General features: G+C 38.3%; 1 pseudogene; it reads left to right on the top strand.

The window, feature by feature from the left end:
• The window catches only part of LOC111227310, a 38,316-nt pseudogene that overhangs the window by 16,455 nt on the left and 2,457 nt on the right, over positions 1–19,404 (top strand).

The following is a 19,404-nucleotide window of genomic DNA, read 5'->3' as shown; positions in this document are numbered from 1 at the left end:
CACACACACACACACACACACACACACACACACACACACACACACACACACACACACACACACAGACTATTGTGAAAACAATATAAGCCATGATGTTGCAGCTAGTAATGAAATAGAACTTGATTCCTAAATTTGAATATTTAAAATTGCTAATTGATTTTCCCGTCTTTTTTTTAGTCTGAGTCTGCTGAGTAAGAGTCACCATCCAGTTGATGCCTTTCAACAGAGTTCATAAAATATGAACCGATGGTTGGGGCCTCTTTATTTTTTCAATAAAGATGCTGATTGCCATCACTATCCTGAATCCTGTCATTTTCTTTCTGATGATTAATTTATTGGGTTGTCCAGAAAAAGCACTCTACCAATGTCAGTGTACGTACAAAAAATCTTGGAATATTGTGAAGCAAAAGTTTAAAGCTACACAAAATGGGACGAGGAAGCAAGTAGATGTAAAATATGCAACATTGTACAACAATAATATCTTGAGGATATCTTGACTAATTTTGAAAGATCAGTTCCTACATCGCTGACATGGTTTGAGAAAGGAAAAAGAACAGGGTGAAGCAAGTCAAGTATAAATGAAAATGGAAGTGGAGGGATGAAGCAGATACTGGCATTGCTGCACAATTCACCAACACAAAAAATGTCAACTAAAGAGCTGAAATTAATCTTGCCTTCTCACTCATCGTCCAGTATTGACCAAAACGACATGAACCCATCTGTGGGCAGATTGGTTCAGACACTCATACAGATATTATATGGTCAACATTATTCTTCCTCTGTTGGGAGACTATTACATTATGATTTTGTATTATATTTGTCCTACATTATACTACATGCAGTACAATGGAATTTATATCATAAGTTCCAATGTAAAAGAAAAAATATTTTTTCTGAAATGAATACATTTCAGCAGAATAAGATTCTGTTCTGGACTCCAAAAAAGGCTCATGGCTAACCTGCATCCATTTTAATGCTCTATTTGGAAAGTCACAGGCGACAAATAGTTATAGGTTGCCAAGTCATGCAAGTCTTTGCACCATGTGTCTTGGAAGAAATCAAAGCTTGTGGAATCTTGGAGCAGAAAGAGGTCTCTCCACTCAAGCTTTTGATGACTCTTCATCTTCCACAAGTTTAAACTAATGACTGAATCCTTGTTGGCCTACAGACCATCTCTGGTCTGCAGTCAGCCAACATAAACATCATTTTACTGTCTGGTTTTGAACTCAGCAGGAGTTCAGTGCTTTCCAGTGAGGAATACTTGGATTTTTCATCACTTGTAACCTCCAGAGGGGAATATATGGTGTACAATAAACATGTCCATGTCACATAAGCAGCAAAAGAAATCAACACCACCAGTGTACCAAAGGGGATTTCTTCCCATAGCACAAACTCCAAACCGCGATGTCAAAGGAACAATATTGTAACCAATGGGTCTAAATGATAAACTTTTTATTTAAACAATATTTAGATTTGATGAGCATCCAGGTTGTCTTCCATGTAAATTGTAATCGTATTCCATTATAAACAGCAAACTCTCTGGATAAAAATTCTTTTTCACTCTCTCTCTTACAAACAAACACACACATGCATTCGTGTATGGATGCAAAAACACACGCACACACTCGCGCACACACACATACACACACAGACCCATTCTTAGATTTACATGAACAACTTGAAACAAGTCAGTATTAGCTAAGAAAAAAAGTTAAGAAAACTGTTAACCTACTTTTTGTAATTTATTGTTTTTATCCTCTGTGTTATGTTTTCTATGGTCTGCCAGTTTGACTCAAAAAAGCACTAATGGACATAATGCCCTCAAGATTTGACAGGACACCTTAATCATGCTTCTTTAACAGATGACACCTCCTATCAAATGTAGCAAGCGCAATTTGCCTTGGGTGAAACTTATTTTTGGGCCTGATCTCAAACAAGTTGCCAACTGTTTTCATGCCCATTTAGAGAGTTATATATATATATATATAACGGGTGATTGAACTTTTATGGATAATTAATTTTATTACAGGAATATGAGATGTGCCGGTGTCCTGTAACTGTACACCACAAACATTTGGGGCCAATTCCAGAACTAAGCTCCATGCATGCATCTTAAAACCTTTGTGTGATGTAATTCCTATTAATAAAGTGCTTTGATTTTGATTTTGATCAAATAGTGCACAAACATTATTATAAACTTCATGGTATAGATTTTAAGGTATTCTTTAGGTATTACTAACACCTACAAGTTAAGAAGTTTTTGATTAGCACAGTAAAAGTTTTAAATATAGCATTATTATTATTGTCAAACTTTGTTAAGAGTCGTGAATTATTTTGTCCCAAACTCATTACCAAACTCACAACCTCTAAATTATATTTCAGATACATATCATTGTTTAAACAACATTTGCTGACAACTGTTCTATATTAATGCCACTTAGGGGTAAACAGTCTGCCATTTCAGAGATGTCAAATGTTCAAGTGTCCTGCAACTGAATATCAATGGAATTTGGAAGACTTTCCAATACGAGTTCCCAGAGCTACTCATAAATTTTAAAAAAAGATTCTTAAAGTTAACAACATGTTTCAGCTTAAATGTCCTTTAAATCAAGTTTTATTTTATTTGGAATCGAACACAAACTATAATCTGCATCATTTCATGAATGATACAATTTAGCCATAACTTCCCTGCCTGCAATTGGAGGCAATAGTGGACCAGCATTTAGAGCAGGAAGCTTGTTACATCTTGTAATGATCTAGGGAACAAACACATTAGACCACCTTCTTTCTTGTTAAATAATTTTACATTCATGCTTCCTTAGGCAGACCCATAAGCCTATGTGGTATGGTTTATTTACTTGGTTTATGTTATTATGTTTGAACATAACAACTTGTGTAGGAAGTGTGAAAGCATTTTAGTAAATATTTCCTCAGTGCTGTAATTGTGTTGTAATTTTGATACAACAGAGAGTCTATTAACTCACAGTTGATATACCTGGTGTATGCATTAATTCATATTTTAAATTTTAACACCCACATTGTGTTGGCCACATCAAAGGTTGCAATCAAATCAAATCAGTTCAATTGGTACGACATCGTGATGTATCCTGTATTTTTAAGAAGTGCTTTTTTTAGTGACAAAGAATTATGCATATCACTTCCTTAAACATCGCTGCCACTAAATAAGCTACAGGATGAAAAGAGGCCATGACCAAAATGAGAGAGAGACAACTGCTGACCAGGCACTCCCACCCACTATAAATGAGGCAGCAATGTACAAGTGTGAACTGATAGGCATCCATCACAGGTGAGTGTATGCTCTGTAACCTCAGTTTGTGCTCCTTTTGATTAGCTGGTAAAGTGAATGTTTGGTTATCTTTCAAATGTAGGTTTCGGATTATGATTAAATTTTATGGCATGTGAAAAAAGGTGTTGAGTGGGAAACATTTTTCTAAAAGAACTTTTAACTCCTCACAAATTTGAGAAATTGCTTCTTCAAAAAAAAAAGGACAAAGTTTATTTGTTTTGTGTTAAAATTTATTACACTTCTTATCTGAACAAATACAGACTAAGTGACAAAAGGCTATACTATGAGAGGAGAGCACTGAATTTTTAATGATTCAACTGATTACAGTGAGCATTTATTTCTTAGGTTTGAAGACTTTAGACAAAATCATTCAACACGATTGTGGATTTTTTTTTAACTTCCACCTTCTCAGTCTCATCTAAATGTTTTTAAATTGATTGAATTTCCACAACTAAATTTAAATGAAAAACCAACTGAACTTTTTGTGCTCGTGTTTAATTATCTTTTCACAGCATCTTGAGACTCCTCCAGAGACTACACCACTCAGTCTTTTTTGGAACGAGCTGAGGTAGGAGATGTCACCATAGGAACCAAATGAAATCTCCACTATCAGATGGAAACTACACCAAAGAGATTTCATGTTGATATGTTAACTATCATTTTTTCAGTCTCGACTAAAGTGCCACCATGAGCACAGACGCGGAAATGGAGCAATATGGCCCGGCGGCCATCTACCTCCGGAAGCCAGAGAGAGAGAGGATTGAGGCACAAAACACTCCTTTTGATGCCAAAACAGCCTACTTTGTGGTTGATGCTGATGAGATGTACGTGAAGGGTAAACTTACGAAGAAAGAGGGTGGCAAAGCCACAGTTGAGACTGACGGAGGAAAGGTATGTGATTAATTATACAATGATGCACTAATTATACAATTTGAAATGAAAATTTTATTTTCTTAACCAAAACATTGCAATCTGTTTCAATAATGAACATTTAATTGAAATGGAAGCTTAGCAAAGCATTTACTGAAGGATTAATTCATTGTGTGTTTTAAATTCAAACTGACACTGTGAACTACAGTGACATCAGTTTCATTATGTTTTGCTGTATTCCCTTTTCAGACTGTCACTGTAAAAGAGGATGACATCCATCAAAGGAACCCTCCAAAGTTTGACAAAATTGAGGACATGGCCATGATGACCCACCTCAATGAGCCTTGCGTGTTGTATAACCTCAAAGATCGTTATGCATCATGGATGATCTATGTGAGTTTCCACTATAATACATATTTCAAGTTGTTTCACACAGTTTATGCAATGCTCTCCCTTTTTCTTTGCGATCACTAAACTCATGGGACATCTTTTTAAAGCAGCTAAAAACATTTTTGTTCAGACAGGCTTTTGGTTAGCTTGTCTGAGCAGCTGCTCCATTTTATTCCATTGGTTTTTATGGCCTGTTTCCCTGTCTGTGTTTGGAACTTTTGTACATTTTGATTCATTAAAGTATTTTGTATCTGTGAATAGTGCTAGCCAATAAATAAACTTTAATTACGTACCTACTTACTTACACTACACTTTATGTATATGTTTACCTAACACTATTTATACTCTCTACTTTTACAGACCTACTCTGGGTTGTTCTGTGTTGTTGTGAATCCCTACAAGTGGCTTCCGGTATATGATGCTGTCGTTGTGGGTGCATACAGAGGCAAGAAGAGGATTGAGGCACCACCCCACATCTTCTCCATCTCTGACAATGCCTATCAGTCCATGCTCACTGGTAAGCGCAAAGTTAAAAATTTTTAAGTGTGTATGTATAGAGAAATGGAATTCAACTTAAGCAAAACCTTTCTGAAGGAAAACAAGGAAAAAGGAACTCATGTGAAGTATGCATGTTTGTATTTCAGATCGTGAGAACCAGTCTATCCTGATTACGTGAGTATAGCACAAAATGTTGTGTTAAATCTTTATAAATCTTATGATAAAGAAACACAATCTTGATAATGTGCCCCTTCTACCTCAGTGGAGAATCCGGTGCAGGAAAGACTGTCAACACCAAGCGTGTCATCCAGTATTTTGCAACAATTGCAGCTCTTGGAGCGAAGAAGGCTGAGGCAACCCCTGGCAAGATGCAGGTAAAATTGGTTGTTTAACATTAACGGTTTTGACAGAGAAAAGTTATTTTGGATGTACAGCTCATGTAACTCTAATCTTCTCCTGCAGGGCTCCCTTGAGGACCAAATTGTTGCAGCCAACCCTCTGCTGGAGGCCTATGGTAATGCCAAGACTGTGAGGAATGACAACTCCTCTCGTTTTGTAAGTAATACAGGAAATATATTTTTCTTTTCTTGCTAAACTATACAAAATTAATGTTATCAAAAATCTGTCTCTCTAGGGTAAATTTATCAGAATCCACTTTGGTTCTGCTGGAAAGCTGTCTTCAGCTGATATTGAAACATGTAAGTTCCAACGAAGGTGTAAGTCAAGATTCCTGTGAACTAACATGTGGTCTTTGATGAACTAAAACCACTATATTATAAGAAGTAATCACATATTATCCAATTGAATTTGCTACTCTTAGATCTGCTGGAGAAGTCTCGTGTCACCTTCCAGTTGTCTGCTGAGAGGAGCTACCATATCTTCTATCAGCTGATGACAGGCCACAAGCCTGAGCTTCTGGGTATGTTAAAAGATGTCTTGGACTTAAAATTCTGACAAAACTACAAACAGTATCAAAAGAAAATCTCATGAATTTTGTGTTCGCCCTTCTAGAGGCTCTTCTGATCAGCACCAACCCCTATGACTATCATATGATCAGTCAGGGTGAAATCACGGTCAAAAGCATTGATGATGTGGAGGAGTTCATTGCAACAGATGTAAGTCGACAAATTAGTTAAATAAAGAGTATAATGAGGGAAATGTTGCAATTACTGATAACTTTACTTCATTTCCACTGCAGACTGCCATTGACATCTTGGGTTTCACTGCTGAGGAGAAATTGGGTATCTACAAGCTCACTGGTGCTGTGATGCATCATGGCAACATGAAATTCAAGCAGAAGCAGCGTGAGGAGCAGGCTGAACCTGATGGCAATGAGGGTAATAATCGAAATAATACCACACTCATGTAAGTTTTCTGATCTGAAAATACTATTCAAGTCCATGTGTACTTAGCACTCTTGTCCACCTTTCCATTAGAGGCTGATAAAATCGCTTACCTCTTGGGCCTGAACTCAGCTGATATGCTGAAAGCCCTGTGCTACCCAAGAGTCAAGGTCGGAAATGAGATGGTGACCAAAGGTCAGACCGTTCCACAGGTAATGAAGTGAAATTAAATGTTTTAAAAATGATAAAGTATTTGCATGTTCACATGAATATATTGTTTTAGTCAGGAAATTTCAATGCTGAAATCCCAATTTCTAGGTCCACAATTCCGTTATGGCTCTGTGCAAGTCTATCTATGAGAAAATGTTCTTGTGGATGGTCATCCGTATCAATGAGATGCTGGACACAAAGCAGGCCAGATCATTCTTCATTGGAGTGTTGGATATCGCTGGATTTGAGATCTTTGATGTAAGTTTGAAAAAATATTGGAGTAATTTGAACGTTTAACACAATATTGCCATGAAATTGAACATCTTCCTGTAATTACAGTTCAACAGCTTGGAGCAACTTTGCATCAACTTCACCAATGAGAAACTGCAACAGTTTTTCAACCACCACATGTTTGTCCTGGAGCAAGAGGAGTACAAGAAAGAAGGCATTGAATGGGAGTTCATTGACTTTGGTATGGACTTGGCTGCCTGCATTGAGCTTATTGAGAAGGTAAGTGGCCATTTGGGTATACATTATTAATTTTTTCATGTGCAAATGGTAGCTTCCACAGTTTAATTTCAATATGAAATGTAAATTCTTCTCAGCCAATGGGCATCTTCTCCATCCTTGAAGAGGAGTGCATGTTCCCCAAGGCCTCTGACACAACTTTCAAGAACAAGCTGCATGATCAGCATCTTGGCAAAACCAAGGCCTTTGAGAAGCCAAAACCTGCAAAGGGCAAGGCTGAGGCTCACTTCTCCCTGGTGCACTATGCTGGTACAGTGGACTACAATATCAGTGGCTGGCTGGACAAGAACAAGGACCCCCTGAACGACTCAGTTGTTCAGCTCTACCAGAAGGCATCAAACAAACTCCTGGCCTTCCTTTATGCAGCTCATGGTGGCGCTGACGGTAAGAAATAAGAGTGAGCAGAGTAATCAGAAGCGCTAATATTCTGTATTGATTCCATGATTCATTCTCCTAAACTACTGTATGGATACTGCAGATCAACTGAAGTAGGAGAAATGCCCAATACTTTCAACTTCGAAATTTCAAAGCTTATCTTATGGTATCTTATTAATGGTGCATTAATAGTAAAGGATGAAGGATGAAGTAGATTTTTTTGTAAGCTTTAAACATTTAATCAGTATTTCCAGTTTATTAAAAAGTTACTGCACAAAGTGCAGCAAGTTTGCAGTCATATTTAAAAATTGTGATTTAAACTTAAAACAATTATGACAGCATAATTTGTTCAGTCTCATGAATAAAATGTAATGTTTTACAATGCAGACGCTGCTGGTGGTGGTGGCAAGAAGGGTAAGAAGAAGGGTGGCTCCTTCCAGACTGTATCTGCTCTTTTCAGAGTAGGTATTGTTTCACAACATTATTTCAACGGTTAAAAACCTCATATTAATATCATGTTTGACCTATTATCNGTCGTTCAGTCTCATGAATAAAATGTAATGTTTTTACAATGCAGACGCTGCTGGTGGCGGCGGCAAGAAGGGCGGTAAGAAGAAGGGTGGCTCCTTCCAGACTGTATCTGCTCTTTTCAGAGTAGGTATTGTTTCACAACATTATTTCAACGGTTAAAAACCTCATATTAATATCATGTTTGACCTATTATCTTATAATTGTGATCCACAGGAGAACTTGGGCAAGCTGATGACCAACTTGAGGAGCACTCATCCTCACTTTGTGCGTTGCCTGATTCCCAATGAAACCAAGACCCCAGGTAAGAAGCCCAGAGACCTGCTTTTTGCATTTTATGTTACACTGTGTTACAAAGAAATATTTTAAAATGTATTCATTTACTCTCAGGTCTTATGGAGAACTTCTTGGTCATCCACCAACTGAGGTGTAACGGTGTGCTGGAAGGCATCAGAATCTGCAGAAAGGGCTTCCCCAGCAGAATCCTCTATGGTGACTTCAAGCAGAGGTGTCTACAGTTTTCATTATATGAAAGTCAGGCTGATTTCAGATGAGGCATTGTGGTGGTTAACACAAGGAAGATATGAAAGGAAAATACAAGTAACAATATCATTTTGTCTTGTAGATACAAAGTATTGAATGCCAGTGTCATCCCTGAGGGACAGTTCATTGACAACAAGAAAGCTTCAGAGAAGCTGCTGGGCTCCATTGATGTGGACCACACTCAGTACAAGTTTGGGCACACAAAGGTTAATTCTTGCAGAAAATGTTCACAGATTTTTACTTATGGAGTCATCCTTTTGTATCAATATTTATTATGACTGATTACCTTGATTTGACACCATAGGTGTTCTTCAAAGCTGGTCTGCTGGGTGCCCTGGAGGAGATGAGAGATGACAAACTGGCTACATTGGTAACCATGACTCAGGCTCTCTGCAGAGGATACCTCATGAGGAAGGAGTTTGTTAAGATGATGGAGAGGAGGTAGGATTTTCAAATAATACTCTGGACTGTACTGTCCGATTATACAAATATTTTTCTTAAATAGTTAGGGTCAGCATTTCAATGAAATCCCATTGCAGAAGTAATTGCACAATATCTGTGATTATTTTTTCCAGGGAATCCATCTTCAGCATCCAGTACAATATCCGTTCATTCATGAATGTGAAAAATTGGCCATGGATGAACCTGTACTTCAAGATCAAGCCTCTTTTGAAGAGTGCTGAGACTGAGAAGGAGCTCCAACAGATGAAGGAGAATTATGAGAAGATGCAATCAGACCTGGCTACTGCCCTGGCCAAGAAGAAGGAATTGGAGGAGAAGATGGTTTCCCTGCTGCAGGAGAAGAATGACCTGCAACTGCAAGTGGCTTCGGTGAATACAATATTATATACACACATATAGTTTCTTGGATCACTAATAATTTAGTTGTATAAATTGCTTATTTAGTAATTTAGACAAAATCATAATCCATAAATCACACCTGTGGAGTTATTGGTAGACCAAATATTACATTGTGTACATGTTTTATCGTTGTCTTCTGTTTGTATATGTAACAATTGAAAAATGTTCACATTAACTAAATGAATAATTAGCAAACACCAATGAATAATAAAACCTCAAGCATAAAATAACAACAAATTATCCTATTCTATGTTAAAATACACTATAGGAAGTTGAGAACCTATCAGATGCTGAGGAAAGGTGTGAAGGGCTCATTAAGAGCAAAATCCAGCTCGAGGCCAAACTCAAAGAGACAACTGAGAGACTGGAGGATGAAGAGGAAATCAATGCTGAGCTGACTGCCAAGAAGAGGAAGCTGGAGGATGAATGCTCTGAGCTGAAGAAGGACATTGATGACTTGGAGCTCACCTTGGCTAAAGTGGAGAAAGAGAAACATGCCACTGAAAACAAGGTTCAGTTCATTTAAGTCGAAACTTAAATACATGTACATTCATTTTTTAGATATATGGTTGACATTCAAATGTGCCTTTCATACAATTTTCAGGTGAAAAACCTCACAGAGGAGATGGCATCTCAAGATGAGTCTATTGCCAAGTTAACCAAGGAGAAGAAAGCACTCCAAGAGGCCCACCAGCAAACACTGGATGATCTCCAGGCAGAGGAAGACAAAGTCAACACTCTGACCAAGGCCAAGACAAAGCTGGAACAGCAAGTGGACGATGTAAGTCAACAATTGCTTTGACCCTCTTTCGTGATCTTTTATTGTTCAGTTATAATTGACAAGTGTTATGTCCTAGCTTGAGGGATCTCTGGAGCAAGAGAAGAAGCTCCGCATGGACCTTGAGAGAGCCAAGAGGAAGCTTGAGGGAGATCTGAAACTGGCCCAGGAATCCATCATGGATCTGGAGAATGACAAGCAGCAATCTGATGAGAAAATCAAGAAGTAGGTATTGCCTTGTTTTAACCCTCTTTTGAATATCAGACAAATTGCACACTAAGAACAACATAAATGCTGATCCGTCAGTCAATTGAGCAATTTAATCCAAACTCAAACGTCTAAATTTACTGGATAGATTGTTTTATGTGTTTAAGACAAAATGCCTGCCAACCCACTGATATTCCCATCTGCCTCAACTAGTACTTGGTGCTAATTAGTGTTTGGTGCTAAATAGTAAATAATACAATATCAAAAGATATAACTAAAAAAGTGAACATGGTACACAATATACCTGCAGCACATCAGCTTGTTAGTAATGTCATTAGAAATGAGCATGTTAGCATTTACTTCAAAGCATAGTTGTGCCCAATTAAAGCCTCAAGCAGCCACTATCAGGGCTGTAATCTTATTAGACTACTGAACCTTATCCTTTTTACTTCCAACACAAGGCACTGCATTCAAGTCAGAACATCAACAATAACACTGAAGATGCTCTTTATTTCCTATTACAGAAAGGAGTTTGAGACCAGTCAGCTCCTCAGCAAGATTGAGGATGAACAGTCACTTGGTGCTCAGCTACAGAAGAAGATCAAAGAACTCCAGGTAACATAGTTGATTTACATATCAGAACCAGTGAAATCATAAAGAACAAATTACATTCTGGTTAATGAGTCTTCTTAATATTGCTACTATCAAATGTAGGCTCGCATTGAGGAGCTGGAGGAAGAGATTGAAGCTGAGAGGGCTGCTCGGGCTAAGGTTGAGAAGCAGAGGGCTGACCTCTCAAGAGAGCTGGAGGAGATCAGTGAGAGGCTTGAGGAAGCTGGTGGAGCAACAGCCGCCCAGATTGAGATGAAAGAATTGTATTGTTGTTATATTGTCTGCGGTCGAGACGCTTGAAGAGTCAACTCTGCAGCAATGAATCTACCCGCATCAGCTCTACCCAAGAAGCATGCGCGTGATAGTGTTGCAGAGCTTGGGCAGAGCAGATCGACAACACTCCAGCGTGTCAGCGAAGCTGGAGAAGGAGAAGAGGCGGTAACAAGATGGAGATTGACACGACCTCTCCAGCAACATGGAGGCTGTTGCCAAATCTAAGGTTAGTTGCTTGTGAAGTGAGGGGTTTGCTTTTATCATGCACAGAGAATATGAGCTGTAAGTACAAATGTATTGCAGTAGTTACAAGTTCTAGGAGAAACGGACAGCTTCATGTTTTGTTGTTGTAGGGCAACTTGGAGAAAATGTGCAGAACTCTTGAGGACCAGCTGAAAGTGGAGCTCAAAGGCAAAATGATGAAGAATGTTCGCCAGTTGAATGACATTAATGCACATAAGGCAAGACTGCAGCAGAGAATGTGTGAGTCACTTTAATAAAACAATTGGCTGTTGGTGGGTTAATCAGTTTTTATAATGCCATTTATATATCGTCCTTCAGGTGAGTTTTCTCGCCAGCTTGAGGAGAAGGAAGCTCTTGTTTCCCAGCTGACCAGGGGCAAGCAGGCCTTCACTCAGCAGATTGAGGAGCTCAAGAGACACATTGAGGAGGAAGTCAAGGTACACATTTCCTATTATTGGGTCTTAGAAGCAGCTGAATGGAGCCCTCCTTTTTGCATGTAGTCATTAAAAAATACATACAATTTATATTGTAACACTATTAAAAAGTCAAAACTCAGTCATCTTTAGGGTCCCACAGTAAAAGTATCCATACAGACATACTGCTATTATTGTGAACTGAAATCTTCTTATGAATTACATTTCAGATAATGAAAAGACAGATAAATGTTACTTGATGCTATAAAGCAAATATGATGTAAAGAATATGATCCAACTAACTAAATCAACATGTTTCAACCTGATGAAGTATTTCCTTACACAATATTTTTCTGCTTCATTGGTGGGTTAAATGTTTTGTCATGTTCAACAGGCCAAGAATGCCCTGGCCCACGCTGTTCAGTCAGCCCGCCATGACTGTGACCTGCTCAGAGAGCAGTTTGAGGAGGAGCAGGAGGCCAAGGCTGAGCTGCAGCGAGGAATGTCCAAGGCCAACAGTGAGGTGGCTCAGTGGAGAACCAAATATGAGACTGATGCTATCCAGCGCACTGAGGAACTGGAGGAGGCTAAGTATGTAACTACCTGTTCATTGTTTTAATTCGTTTTCCTTAAATTTATTTGTTCAAATTAACAATAGAAATTAACAAATTAATTATTCTTCATTACAGGAAAAAGCTTGCCCAGCGCCTGCAGGATGCTGAGGAATCCATTGAGGCTGTCAACTCTAAGTGTGCCTCTTTGGAGAAGACCAAGCAGAGGCTGCAGGGTGAGGTGGAGGACCTCATGATTGATGTGGAGAGAGCTAATAGTCTGGCAGCCAACCTTGACAAGAAGCAGAGGAACTTTGATAAGGTAAATATTTCAACTGGAAATCAAAACCAATTTTATCTGAAGAAAACATACCTGAAGTAGTAACCAATCATTTAATTAACCTATACAAATCTAGGTCCTTGCAGAATGGAAACAGAAGTATGAGGAGGGCCAGGCAGAGCTGGAAGGAGCCCAGAAGGAGGCTCGCTCTCTCAGCACTGAACTGTTCAAGATGAAGAACTCTTATGAGGAGGCTCTGGATCACCTGGAGACCATGAAGAGAGAGAACAAGAACCTGCAGCGTATGTTAATCTCACTGGATTTAATGTGACTGTTATAGTAATTCTTTTACCTTCTGTGGTAGTTTAAGAGTTTTTCTCAGGGTAAAAACCTTGACACATAAATGGTATGTGTGTAGATCTAATGTATACTGCATACAGTATTAAGTCTGAGTTACTCTAACTTTTTGTTTTGGTTGCTCAATAGAGGAGATCTCAGACCTGACTGAACAGATTGGTGAGACTGGAAAGAGCATCCATGAGCTGGAGAAAGCCAAGAAGACTGTGGAGACTGAGAAGACTGAAATTCAGTCAGCGCTGGAGGAAGCTGAAGTAATACAGATGAAAAAGACAGAAATCATTGAAAATTATTTTCTGTCAAATCAATTTAGTCCAAGTCTACAGTATTGAAGTGTTCATTCTAGCAAGTTTTATTAACATGACTGTTTAAAATAATCTCAGGGCACACTGGAGCATGAGGAGGCCAAGATTCTCCGTGTTCAGCTTGAGCTCAACCAGGTCAAGGGTGAGGTTGACAGGAAGCTGGCAGAGAAGGATGAGGAGATGGAGCAGATCAAGAGGAACAGCCAGAGGGTGATGGACTCCATGCAGAGCACTCTTGATCTTGATGCTGAGTTCAGGAGCAGGAAATAGCCCCTGAGGAGTCAAGAAGAAGATGGAGGGAACCTGAATGAGATGGAGATTCAGCTGAGTCATGCCACAGGCAGGCGTGCTGAAGCACAGAACAACTGAGGAATGTCCAGGGACAGCTTAGGTAAGGATTATATGATCATCTTATTAAAACAAACAACTACAAAAACTAAGAAATCTCATTGTTTTTTTCTCTTGTTATCAGGATGCCCTACTGGCACCTTGATGATTGCGTCAGAGACAGAAAGACATGAAGGAGCAGGTTGTACATGTGTGGAGCGCAGAAATGGCCTGATGGTGGCTGAGATTGAGGAGCTGAGAGCGCTCGGAGCAGACAGAGAGAGGACGCAAAGTGGCTGAGCAGAGTGGTTTTGATGCTAGTGAGCGGTCGGACTGCTTCACTCTCAGGTTTGTTTCCATTCATTCAATGAAAATGGAAAATGAGTGTTCTTGAAAATACATTATATAACATTATATTCAAACATGACTTGTCTTAACATTCAGAATACCAGTCTCTGAACACCAAGAAGAAGCTGGAGTCTGACTTGTGCAAGTTCAGAGTGAAGTGGATGATTCTATTCAGGAAGCAAGAAATGCTGAGGAGAAGCCAAAAAGGCCATCACTGATTGAGTAACATCTCAAGAAATGTTAATGTGGTCTTCATTTATGTGTCAACAAGTGCTGTGAAGGATTTTCAGGTATGAAAGTGTAATTACAGCCATTTATAATTTCAGGCTCATGATGCTGAGGAGCTGAAGAAGGAGCGGACAGCCAGTGCTCACCTGGAGAGGATTGAAGAAGAACCTGGCAGGTCACAGTCAAAGACCTGCAGCATCGTCAGGATGAGCTGAAACCTCCCCCCTGCCATGAAGGGTGGCAAAAGCAGCTCTCCAGAAACTGGAGTCCAGGGTATGAATACATATACTTTAAATGTTCATTATAAACAAAGAATGAGGATTCACCTTTTTGATGAATCCTTTACCATCAATGCCACAGGTCCGTGAACGGAAGCTGAAGTTGACGCTGAGCAGAGACGAGGAAGTGATAGCTGTGAAAGGTGTCCGCAAATATGAGAGGAGAGTGAAAGAGTTGACCTACAGGTAATGTCTGTTAACCCTAAAAACTACTGTGAGTTCTTAATTTCTTTATTCTGTCTCTGTACTCCTTCAGTAACAATTCTTAATTTATACAGACTGAGGAGGACAAGAAGAATGTGCAACAGGACCTGCATGGATCTGAGTGGGGACAAGCTGTGGCAGCTCAAAGTCAAAGGGCTTACAAGAGGACCAGGTCTGAGGAGTCTGATGAGTCAAATGTATTTGGGTTTTAAATATGACACTTTTGGGGAAGGTAAGCACAAATCGATTAATGAGCATAAAGAAACCAACAATTGAATATTTAAACAAAATAAAACATACTCGTCTCGCAACCCTTCACAGAGGAGCAGGCAAACACCCACCTGTCCAGACTGAGAAAGGTTCAGCATGAGATGGAAGAAGCTCAGGAGCGCGCTGACATCGCTGAGTCCCAAGTTAACAAGCTGAGAGCCAAGAGCCGTGATACTGGAAAGGTAAGTCATGTGACAATATTTTACACAAAAATTACTATCTGGCAACATGTTGACATTCCCACCATGTGTACTCAGCAGTCTTTACTACATTATTAAGTGAGTATGCAGTATCATAGTCAGAAACACAACCATCTTCAGGTTGTCAACTCTGCCTTCATTTAAATCCCAATGACGTGTGACTGTATCTTGCACAGCTGTGACAAAAGTTCAAGCTACAGCAGGTGTCTTCAGAACCACATTTTGCCATATTTTACAAACCAAACACACAACGCACACGCGCAGTGCGCGCGCAACACACACACAACACCACACCACACACAAAACACAAACACAACAAAACCACAACACACACACACACACACACACACACACACACAACAAACACACAACACAAACCCAACACCACCACACCAAAAAAACCAGGACTATTGTGAAAAACATATAAGCCATGATGTGCAGCTAGTAATGAAATAGGAACTTGGATTCTAAATTTGAATTATATAAAATTGCTAATTGATTCCCCGTCTTTTTTTTAGTCTGAGTCTGCTGCAGTAAAGATCACCATCCAGTTGATGCCTTTCAACAGAGTTTCATAAAATATGAACCGATGCTTGGGGCCTCTTTATTTTTTCAATAAAGATGCTGATTGCCATCACTATCCTGATCCTGTCATTTTCTTTCTGATGATTAATTTATTGTTGTCCAGAAAAAGCACTCTACAATGTCAGTGTACGTACAAAAATCTTGGAATATTGTGAAGCAAAAGTTTAAAGCTACACAAAATGGACGAGGAAGCAAGTAGATGTAAAATATGCACATTGTACACACAATAATATCTTGAGGATATCTTGACTAATTTTGAGAAGATCAGTTTCCTACATCGCTGACATGGTTTGAGAAAGGAAAAAGAACAGGGTGAAGCAAGTCAAGTATAAATGAAAATGGAAGTGGAGGGATGAAGCAGATACTGGCATTTGCTGCAACAATTCACCAACACAAAAAATGTCAACTAAAGAGCTGAAATTAATCTTGCCTTCTCACTCATCGTCCAGTATTGACCAAAACGACATGAACCATCTGTGGGCAGATTGGTTCAGACACTCATACAGATATTATATGGTCACATTATTCTTCCTCTGTTGGGAGACTATTACATTATGATTTTGTATTATATTTGTCCTACATTATACTACATGCAGTACAATGGAATTTATATCATAAGTTCCAATGTAAAGAAAAAATATTTTTTCTGAATGAATACATTTCAGAGGAATAAGATTCTGTTCTGGACTCAAAAAAGGCTCATGGCTAACCTGCATCCATTTTAATGCTCTATTTGGAAAGTCACAGGCGACAAATAGTTATAGGTTGCCAAGTCATGCAAGTCTTTGCACCATGTGTCTTGGAAGAAATCAAAGCTTGTGGAATCTTGGAGCAGAAAGCGGTCCTCCACTCAAGCTTTTGATGACTCTTCATCTTCCACAAGTTTAAACTAATGACTGAATCCTTGTTGGCCTACAGACCATCTCTGGTCTGCAGTCAGCCAACATAAAACATCATTTTACTGTCTGGTTTTTGAACTCAGCAGGAGTTCAGTGCTTTCCAGTGAGGAATACTTGGATTTTTCATCACTTGTAACCTCCAGAGGGAAATATATGTGTACAATAACATGTCCATGTCACATAAGCAGCAAAAGAAATCAACACCACCAGTGTACAAAGGGGATTTCTTCCATAGCACAAACTCCAAACCGCGATGTCAAAGAACAATATTGATACAATGGGTCTAAATGATAAACTTTTTATTTAAACAATATTTAGATTTGATGAGCATGCCAGGTTGTCTTCCATGTAAATTGTAATCGTATTCCATTATAAAACAGCAAACTCTCTGGATAAAAATTCTTTTTCACTCTCTCTCTTAACAAACACACACAGGCATTCGTGTATGGATGCAAAAACACACGCACACACTCGCGCACACACACTACACACACAGACCCATTCTTAGATTACATGAACAACTAAAACAAGTCTATTAGCTTAAGTAAAAAAGTTAAGAAAACTGTTAACCTACTTTTTGTAATTTATTGTGTTTTATCCTCTGTGTTTATGTTTTCTATGGTCTGCCAGTTTGACTCAAAAAAGCACTAATGGACCATAAGCCCTCAAGATTTGACAGGACACCTTAATCATGCTTCTTTAACAGATGACACCTCCTATCAAATGTAGCAAGCGCAATTTGCCTTGGGTGAAACTTATTTTTGGGCCTGATCTCAAACAAGTTGCCAACTGTTTTCATGCCCATTTAGAGAGTTATATATATATATATATAACGGGTGATTGAACTTTTATGGATAATTAATTTTATTACAGAATATGAGATGTGGCGGTGTCCTGTAACTGTACACCACAAATTTGGGGCCAATTCCAGAACTAAGCTCCATGCATGCATCTTAAACCTTTGTGTTGAATGAATTCCTATTAATAAAGTGCTTTGATTTTGATTTTGATCAAATAGGCACAAACATTATTATAAAATTCATGGTATAGATTTTAAGGTATTCTTTTAGTATACTAACACCTACAGTTAAGAAGTTTTTGATTAGCACAGAAAAGTTTTAAATATAGCATTATTATTATTGTCAAACTTTGTAAGAGTCGTGAATTATTTTGTCCCAAACTCATTACCAAAAGTCACAACCTCTAAATATATTTCAGATTACATATATTGTTAACAAACATTGCTTGAACTTGTTCTAATATTAATGCACTTAGGGGTAAACAGCTGCCATTTCAGAGATGTCAAATGTTCAAGTGTCCTGCAACTGAATATCAATGGAATTTTGGAAGACTTCCAATTACAGTTCCAGAGCTCTCATACATTTTAAAAAAAGATTCTTTAAAGTTTAACAACGTGTTTCAGCTAAATGTCCTTTAAATCAATTTTATTTATTTGGAATCGAACACAAACTATAATCTGCATCATTTCATGAAGATACAATTATAGCCATAATTTCCCTGCTGCAATTGAGGCAATAGTGGACAGATTTAGAGCAGGAAGCTTGTTACATTTGTAATGATCTAGGGAACAAAACATTAGACCACCTTCTTTCTTGTTTAAATAATTTTACATTCGCTTCCTTAAGGCAGACCATAAGCCTATGTGGTATGGTTTATTTACTTGGTTTATGTTATTATGTTTGAAACATAACAACTTGTGTAGGAAGTGTGAAAGCATTTTTAGTAAATATTTCCTCAGTGCTGTAATTGTGGTTGTAGATTTTGATACAGAACAGAGAGTCTATTAACTCACAGTTGAGTATAACCTGGTTTGCATTAATTATATTTTAAATTTTTAACACCCACATTGTGTTGGCCAAATCAAAGGTTGATCAATCAAATCAGTTCAATTGGACGACATCGTGATGTATCCTGTATTTTTAAGAAGGCTTTTTTTAGTGACCAAAGAATTATGCATTCACTTCCTTAAACATGCTTGCCATCTAAATAGTAAGCTGACAGAGAAAAGAGGCCATGACGAAAATGAAGAGAGACAACTTGCTGAACCAGGCACTCCCACCCACTATAAATGAGGCAGCCAATGTACAAGTGTGAACTGATAGCGATCATCACAGGTGAGTGTATGCTCTGTAACCTCAGTTTGTGCTCCTTTTGATAGCTGTAATGTGAATGTTGGGTTATTTTCAAATTAAGTTTCGGATTATGATTAATATTTTATGCATGTGAAAAAAGGTTGTGAGTGGGAAACATTTTCTAAAGAACTTTTAACTCCTCCCAATTGGAGAAATTTGCTTCGTCAAAAAAAAAAAGGACAAAGTTTATTTGTTTGTGTTTTAAAATTTATACACTTCTTTATCTGAACAAATACAGACTTAAGTGACAAAAGGCTATAACTATGAGAGGAAGAGCACTGAATTTTTAATTGATTCAACTGATTACAGTGGAGCATTTATTCTTGCAGTGTTGAAGACTTAGACAAATCATTCAGACACGATTGTGATTTTACTTCCACCTTCTCCAGTCTCATCTAAATGTTTTAATGATTGAATTTCCACAAACAAATTAAATTGAA

This window comes from Seriola dumerili, unplaced genomic scaffold (assembly GCF_002260705.1).
Source record: "Seriola dumerili isolate Sdu_G_001 unplaced genomic scaffold, Sdu_1.0 BDQW01000169.1, whole genome shotgun sequence".
Classification (NCBI taxonomy): Eukaryota; Metazoa; Chordata; class Actinopteri; order Carangiformes; family Carangidae; genus Seriola; species Seriola dumerili.
This window is presented reverse-complemented; position numbering and strand designations above follow the sequence as displayed.